This window comes from Cupressus sempervirens, chromosome 7, assembly GCF_028749045.1.
Source record: "Cupressus sempervirens isolate cs-2001-9-10 chromosome 7, ASM2874904v1, whole genome shotgun sequence".
NCBI lineage: Eukaryota > Viridiplantae > Streptophyta > Pinopsida > Cupressales > Cupressaceae > Cupressus > Cupressus sempervirens.
Window position 1 is genome coordinate 137,138,279 of NC_143124.1, and position 6,927 is coordinate 137,145,205.

General features: G+C 36.1%; 1 pseudogene; it reads right to left on the reverse strand.

The window, feature by feature from the left end:
* Positions 1-5,763: 5,763 nt before the first annotated feature.
* On the reverse strand, positions 5,764-6,709 carry LOC149545884 (heat stress transcription factor A-1-like; annotated as a pseudogene).
* Positions 6,710-6,927: the final 218 nt, after the last annotated feature.

Sequence of the window (6,927 nt, forward strand, 5' to 3'; positions counted from 1 at the left end):
AAACAAGTGATCTCAAGATTGGCACATACGCTTGAAACTACCTTGGCCAAAGATTTTAGTTGGGTTCGTGAACCCGATTGCCACCACTCAACTTGACAACAGATTCCATTACCGGGACATGCATGAGCTATTATTCATTATTTAGATATTCAATCTAATTTCATTATTTGTTCTTGCGGGATTATTTCCACCTCTTCACCATTCCATGGCTTCTATGCCAGGTGAATTCCTCAGTGTCTGTAAGATTATAAGCATTCTGATATTATTTATACCTCTTCAACATTTCTTTGGCATCTCGCCGATGAATTCCTCAATGTTATAAGTATTCTGAATATGTTCGGAAAATCATGATAGCATGTGCATTGATGTAGATTCACATAATCAATCAAGTTTTATACAACTACCATTTGAATTCATAAATGATGTATTCTCGAGGATACTCGATGAATGATCTCTTATACACTTCAAGAAGCAAATAGCTAGTATAATATATTGATCTCAAACTTCTAAGCCTAGCTGGCTATGGACGTATACTCAGTTAGAAAAGAGAAAAAGGGTTGAAAACATATCTAATTTATTCTCAATCCTATCATTATGTACCGACTGAAAAGAGATATTAAACTCAACGAAAATTGAATCATGATTTTCAAAGCTTCTATGGTATTCAATATTGGAATGAGTAATTCGACTGCAGTCGAGCTAATTCTTAGAAAAGAAAAAGGCAAAATGAGACCTATGACCTGTGCGTAGATTGTGGCTCTTCTTGCCCTAGCCAGAACTCCTTTTCACCCGCTAACTTAAGAATTATTCCCAGACTTCAATCATCGGCAGTATTAAGGAAAATTCAGGAAATTGGGATGAGTAATGCTAGAAGGTATTTGGTTGTGAACATCCAACTTGGCTCAGTATGAAATGCAACAGATAGAGATAGGAGAGGATAGAAAGAAAGGAGGAGAGGGGAATGATCTGTCTAAGTCAATCATGGCTTCTTAAAGACTTAGCCAAGTCTCCTCGGCTTCTATCGGTTTCCAAGATGATTAATTCAATACAAACATGAATTTGATTTGAAAAGAAAAGAATTAAAGAGGGAAAAGAAATAAGGAGGAATTGAAGAGTTATAAACTTTATTTTATTATTATAATATGCTCTTATATATGTTCACGTAAGTATATTGATGACATGACACCATTAGATTATATTAATATAATTTATTGGTGCCATTACATTTTTATATTTATGTGTTCGTATTTAAGTGTTTATTATAATGACAAGATAAGAAAAAAATTTAATCAATCTCTAAAGGTATGAATTATATTTTAATTTTGATCATTTTATGTTTTTATTATATTGTTTCCCTAATAGCTCATGCGGCCCCATAATGTAACCTATGGACAAGTCTTTGTATCCTTTCCAAGGGAGTCTTAGGTCATACATGTTGATCTTGATGACTGAATCAAACAACCATCCCATTCTGATGATCCCATTTAACAATGCTTCTTCTCTCTTCAGTCTTCTCCTACAATCACTCAAGCAAAACATTCTCGCCAAAACATTAATTCAAAAATATATTGATCATTAATTCAAACCAAACAACTACTACTCATCTAATATTAGTTATAGGTTACTGATCATTTCATCAATGTCTATAAATAACTAACTCATTTCACCTTATTATAAAAAGAAATAATTCGTTAACAATTGGTACAACGTATATTAATAACTAACATGTTTCACATGATTAAGAAAAGAAATAATCCGTTAACAGTTGATACAACATATATAAATAACTAACTCATTTCACATGATCAAGGAAGGAAATAATTTGTTAAACCAACAGTTATGATCAAAAAAAATTAGGGCAAAATTTGGGATGTAACAAATGTGACTAGATATTTCCTAAGGACGAAATCCCTTAAGGAAAATAGTGAGGCTAGACATAAACCTAGTAACTCACATTGCCCATTCAGAACTGCAGTTTGAATTGATACATTGGAGATTTGTAGGAAGTTGGAGCTTTAACGGTGGGAAGAAGAACAGGTGATTGAAGTCAGGTTATGGTATTAGCACATACAAGTCATCAGCTGGCAGAGTCATACTTGGATAGCAGGTAGGGAGGACAATCACTCCATAGCCAAGATAGTGGTGGGAGTACCTTGCACGAGTATAGCTTCCATTGATACGGGTTCATGCATTGTCAGCGTTCCTCCCAGCATTGAACCGACAACAGTAGAGCTCACGTGAGAGTTGGGAGTAGCTAACTGGCATGCCAAACTATTTCCACAGTGAACACTCTGCATGGGAACACCTTCATTACAGTGGTGATGGGAAGGAGATGGTAGTAAGAAAAGCATGCGGGGACTAATAGTGATTGTGGGGGACATCTAGATGGTCTAACAGTGACCCCACATGGTAGCCGCACGAATATTCCCTCCTCCAACCGTTGGCAATCTGCAACTATTGGAAATTAGGTCTGTATTATCTTATCTAAACTGCATATGCAGTTGTTGAGTGTCTAGGTTAATCTTCACATGAATTTGGAGTCTGGTCAATGGTGCTTTATAGAACAGAACTTAGTTTGTTATTACTGTTATGGATTGATATTACAAATTGTTGTTATTGTACCACTATTAATGTATGTCTTGAAGTCACCATTTCATTGATAATACAACTATTCCATGGCATTCATGTTGAAAATCAGTAAAGTGATATTATAGTAGTACTTTTCTTAAGACCCCTTGACTGCACACCAACTATTTGAAAAAATTCAGTTAGTCCAAGTTTATAGTTCGTTGATCAACCCAAGCAGGGATTCTTACACCAACTCCCTTTAGAAATCATATTAGCTTATTAATTAATTCTGGACAACCTTGAAGATGAATTCATGTATAACTGCATGGTACGATCCAATTTGACAATGTAACAAGAGGAAAAACATAATGAATTTATATAATTGAGATAGTGTCTCGAAAAAAGATAAGTATGTATATAGCCACCAACAAATTTCTAGTTTAGAGAACAATATCAGTAGTCCATCTTCCTCGTGACCATGCTTCCATTGGAATTTTATCACGAACTGCCTTTGTAGGACACCTATTAATTAGATAAACTAATGTTGCCACAGCCTCTCCCCAAAATTCAGTTGGGAGACCTTTCTCTTTCATCATGCTCCTTGCCATTTCAACAATGGTCCTGTTCTTTCTTTCAGCCACTCCATTCTGCTGTGGTGTATAGCTGGCTGTGAGCTCTTTCTTTATGCCATGTTTCCTGCAAAAATTTACAAAAGAATTGGAGGTATACTCCCCTCCTCTATCTGATCTTAGGACTTTGATATAGTGTTCACATTCTCTTTCAACCTGGGCTTTAAATTCTACAAATTTATCAAATGCTTCAAATTTATTCTTTAAGAAATACACCCATGTCCTACGACTGAAATCATCAATGAATGTCATGAAATAAGTACTCCCCCCAATGGAAGTAACTTGCATAGGACCGACTAGGTCAGTATGCACTAACTCTAATGGATATCTAGCCCTCCTAGAATTTCCAAAATTAAAGGGAAGCCTATGTTGCTTACCCAAAATACAAGCCTCACACTTGTCACATGAATTTCCTATATGTGGCAAACCTTCTACCATTCTTTTATTTGACAACAAATTTAAACCAGCATAGCCTTGATGACCATACCTGAGGTGCCATAGTCGTGAGGGGTCTTCAATCACACTCCTTAGAGCTAATTGTGTGAGAGGTGTAACACCAAATTGAGATGAGAAACATGTCTCTATCCTCAAGGGAAACATTCTGTTCTTTGTCATTTGAACTGCTGCAAGTAAGTTCTTGCTCCCATCCTTTTCTTAAATGACACACATGTCATTCTACATTAGCACTTTGTATCCATTTTGAGTGAATTAACCAATGCTCATCAAATTGTGCTTCATACCAAGGGCAAAATATACATTTTGTATTTCCTTGTTCTCACCTTTCTTGGTGGGGACCACAATAAATCATTTGCCCACAACTGGTAGGGTTCCATTGTTACCCATTTTGATCTCAGATTTGAAACTCTTGTCAATGAATGAAAACAAGGTTTCATTACCACTCATGTGGTTGCTACATCCACTGTCGAGGTACCAAACCTCAGGGCTTCCTTCTTCACCAACATTACACATGATGAAGGTAGTGGCATTGTTTCCACTTCCCATGTTCACATCAACCACATTTGCTTTTCCTAACTAATCATTTTGCTTCTCCTAGCATTCATTTGCATAATGCTCATATTTATGACAGTAGTAGCATTCTACATTACTCCTATTTGAGTTGTAGTTTTTCTTACCTCCTCTTGAAGTATTTTGTGAGCTACTTGCTCCATCTGCTCTTCCTGAGCTTTCTACTGCAGCATTTCTTTGTCCTCCATTACCTCGGCCTCTGTCTCTGGAGTTTTTGCTTGAGCCATTTCTTCCTCTCCCCCTTCCTCTTGGATTTGACTAAGCCTTGAATGCTTGCTCTGATACCATGTGAGAAATAATAAATTTCAATCACCAACAACCCTAAAAACAAGTTTACCATCCTAAAAGTTGCTCGGCAACAACTATTACCAAGTGACAGTATTTGCTCAATAGCCAAAGAAATCAAGTGGCAGGAGAGTTTACCAAGTGAGCTCGGTAAATGAAGAACACACAACTCGGTAGCCAAAGGATGTCGAGTGAGCTCGATAGTGTGGATGCCGAGTGAACTCGGTAGCCACTGGAGGGTGAAACTCGGTAGAAGAATGTACCGAGTGAACTCAGCAACCACTGCAGAGATAAAACCTTTAACAAGACTTGACCGAGTGAAGATATATTACGTGAGCAACTTTCACCATTAAAACTGGAGAGCCAGAATTTGAAGTTTCCAAATAAACTTGTCAAATGCAATGAATCAAGAAAAGAGCAATAGATTCAAGTATGCATGCTTGCTTTCTATTCAACTTAGATTAAATCATTACAAAATCTAGGAGCATTCGGCTTCTACCAGAAAAGAAAAAAAAAAAACCCTAAAATAACTCTAAAACTTCAAACTGGAAAACTTCAAACTTACAGCTCTAATGGCTGCATACAATAACGCCTGGAGCAATCACTGCTTCAACATGACAAATGAAACAATAAACTATGAACTTACAGAATGACAGGTAGAAACATGTGCAACTGCAGGCACGAAAATGATTCCTTCTATCTCTACAATGACTGATCTGCTGATCACTTTTCTTCTTTCTTCTCTGCAACTTCTAAGCTCTTCAACTTCTTCCTCTGTCTAGTCAAATGAATCAAATCATTCCTTTTTGTCATCTACCACAAAAATTTCCCTCTCTTTTCAGATTTCAAAAACTCACCTACCAAGCAATAAATTATTTTGATCATTCTGCAAGCTATCATGGAGGTAGGTGGGTGTTTGGCTCCAGGGGCAAACGGCCTCTTGCATTAAATATTCCAACAGGGTCTTCTCATACGTAAATGATTTTTATTTAGTTGTACGATGTGTTGGATACGATGCTTAAAAAAAACTAAATCTTCAATTCATCTTATCTACATTCAATGTTCAGTTGTGTTATATAAACATTACCGGCAACCCTTGTTGATTGAAGTCCTCCTGCTTCTATGATTTTCATGTACCTACCAATCATGTAGCACTAAAGCCTACAGTTACAAAAACCACAAAAAAATAGATATATCTCCACATTCAAAACTACAAAAAAAAAAGATATATCTCCACATCTATTAAAGCCTAGAGTTACAAATTTGTGGGTTTTGATACTGATTCAAGTTGTCCCATTTGTTCTATAAGAGCATCCATGTTTTGCCTCTTTTTCAAACAATTTCAATCATTATGTGGTTTTTCATCTTGGTCCATAAGATTATCACTCATCTCACAGTCAACTTCTTCTATATCCCCTGAATCTGGGCTCTTTGTGAAAAATTGCTCCCAGAAGTCGACATCATTCATACCTGATAAAATAGTAATACCATCGAATTCAATATCTACATTACCCTCTGAGCAAAATTTCTCTGCATCAATAGCTATATTCAGAGATATTTGTTCGATATTAACATCTTTTTTGTTTGCTTGATAGCCATGTACTCTTTAGTCAGAAGACAACCATTGTGATTAATAGTTGATTGGTTTTATATTTGAGGTAAATTAGGTTAAGAGGTGGGAAAATAAATTCTTGCACATGAAACAATTGGTTCTATCAAGATAAAAAAATGACTGAATATTAGGCAACCCTTAGGATACAACTATCTCTAGCGATCCAACTAAGCAATGCAGTGTTGATAGTACTAAGAATGCACAAACATTAGAGATGTCTGGTGAAACACAAAGATTATAAAATCCTGATGTTGCATGCATCTCTGTGAGAGTTGCACCAGATTGTTTACTTTGGGATTTCCCATCTCCATTCTCAATTGTTTCGCCAGCAAGAAATACATTTTCCATTCCATTTGATGATGATTCCAATTTGCTAGATGGGTCCATGTTAAAAATTTGCATGAACATGGATTTGGAATCACTTAAAAAGGAATGGTACTTTACAATCTAGCCATGTGGAGGTGTATGCTATCCATCCTATGCATCTACCTCTCACTTAAGGTAATTGCCTTTTCTTGTTCCCTGCTGCAATTTAGATATTATTTTCATTTTGATGGATAAGTTGTGTCAAACATCTAGGATTTTCCATAGTCGTAATGATGTCTAAATCTTCCCTCTTTCCCATACCATTTCCTCTCAAGATTTCTCATTATTGATTCCCTAATTTGAGACGAGTAGGAAGATTACGAATAGCAACATAACTTTGTAAATACCAAGAACAAATCTGTTAAGGACTCTAGCCAGCTAATAGTTTTTAAAGAGAATGATCTCTGGATTCAATTGCTTAGAATCATACAAGTGATATAC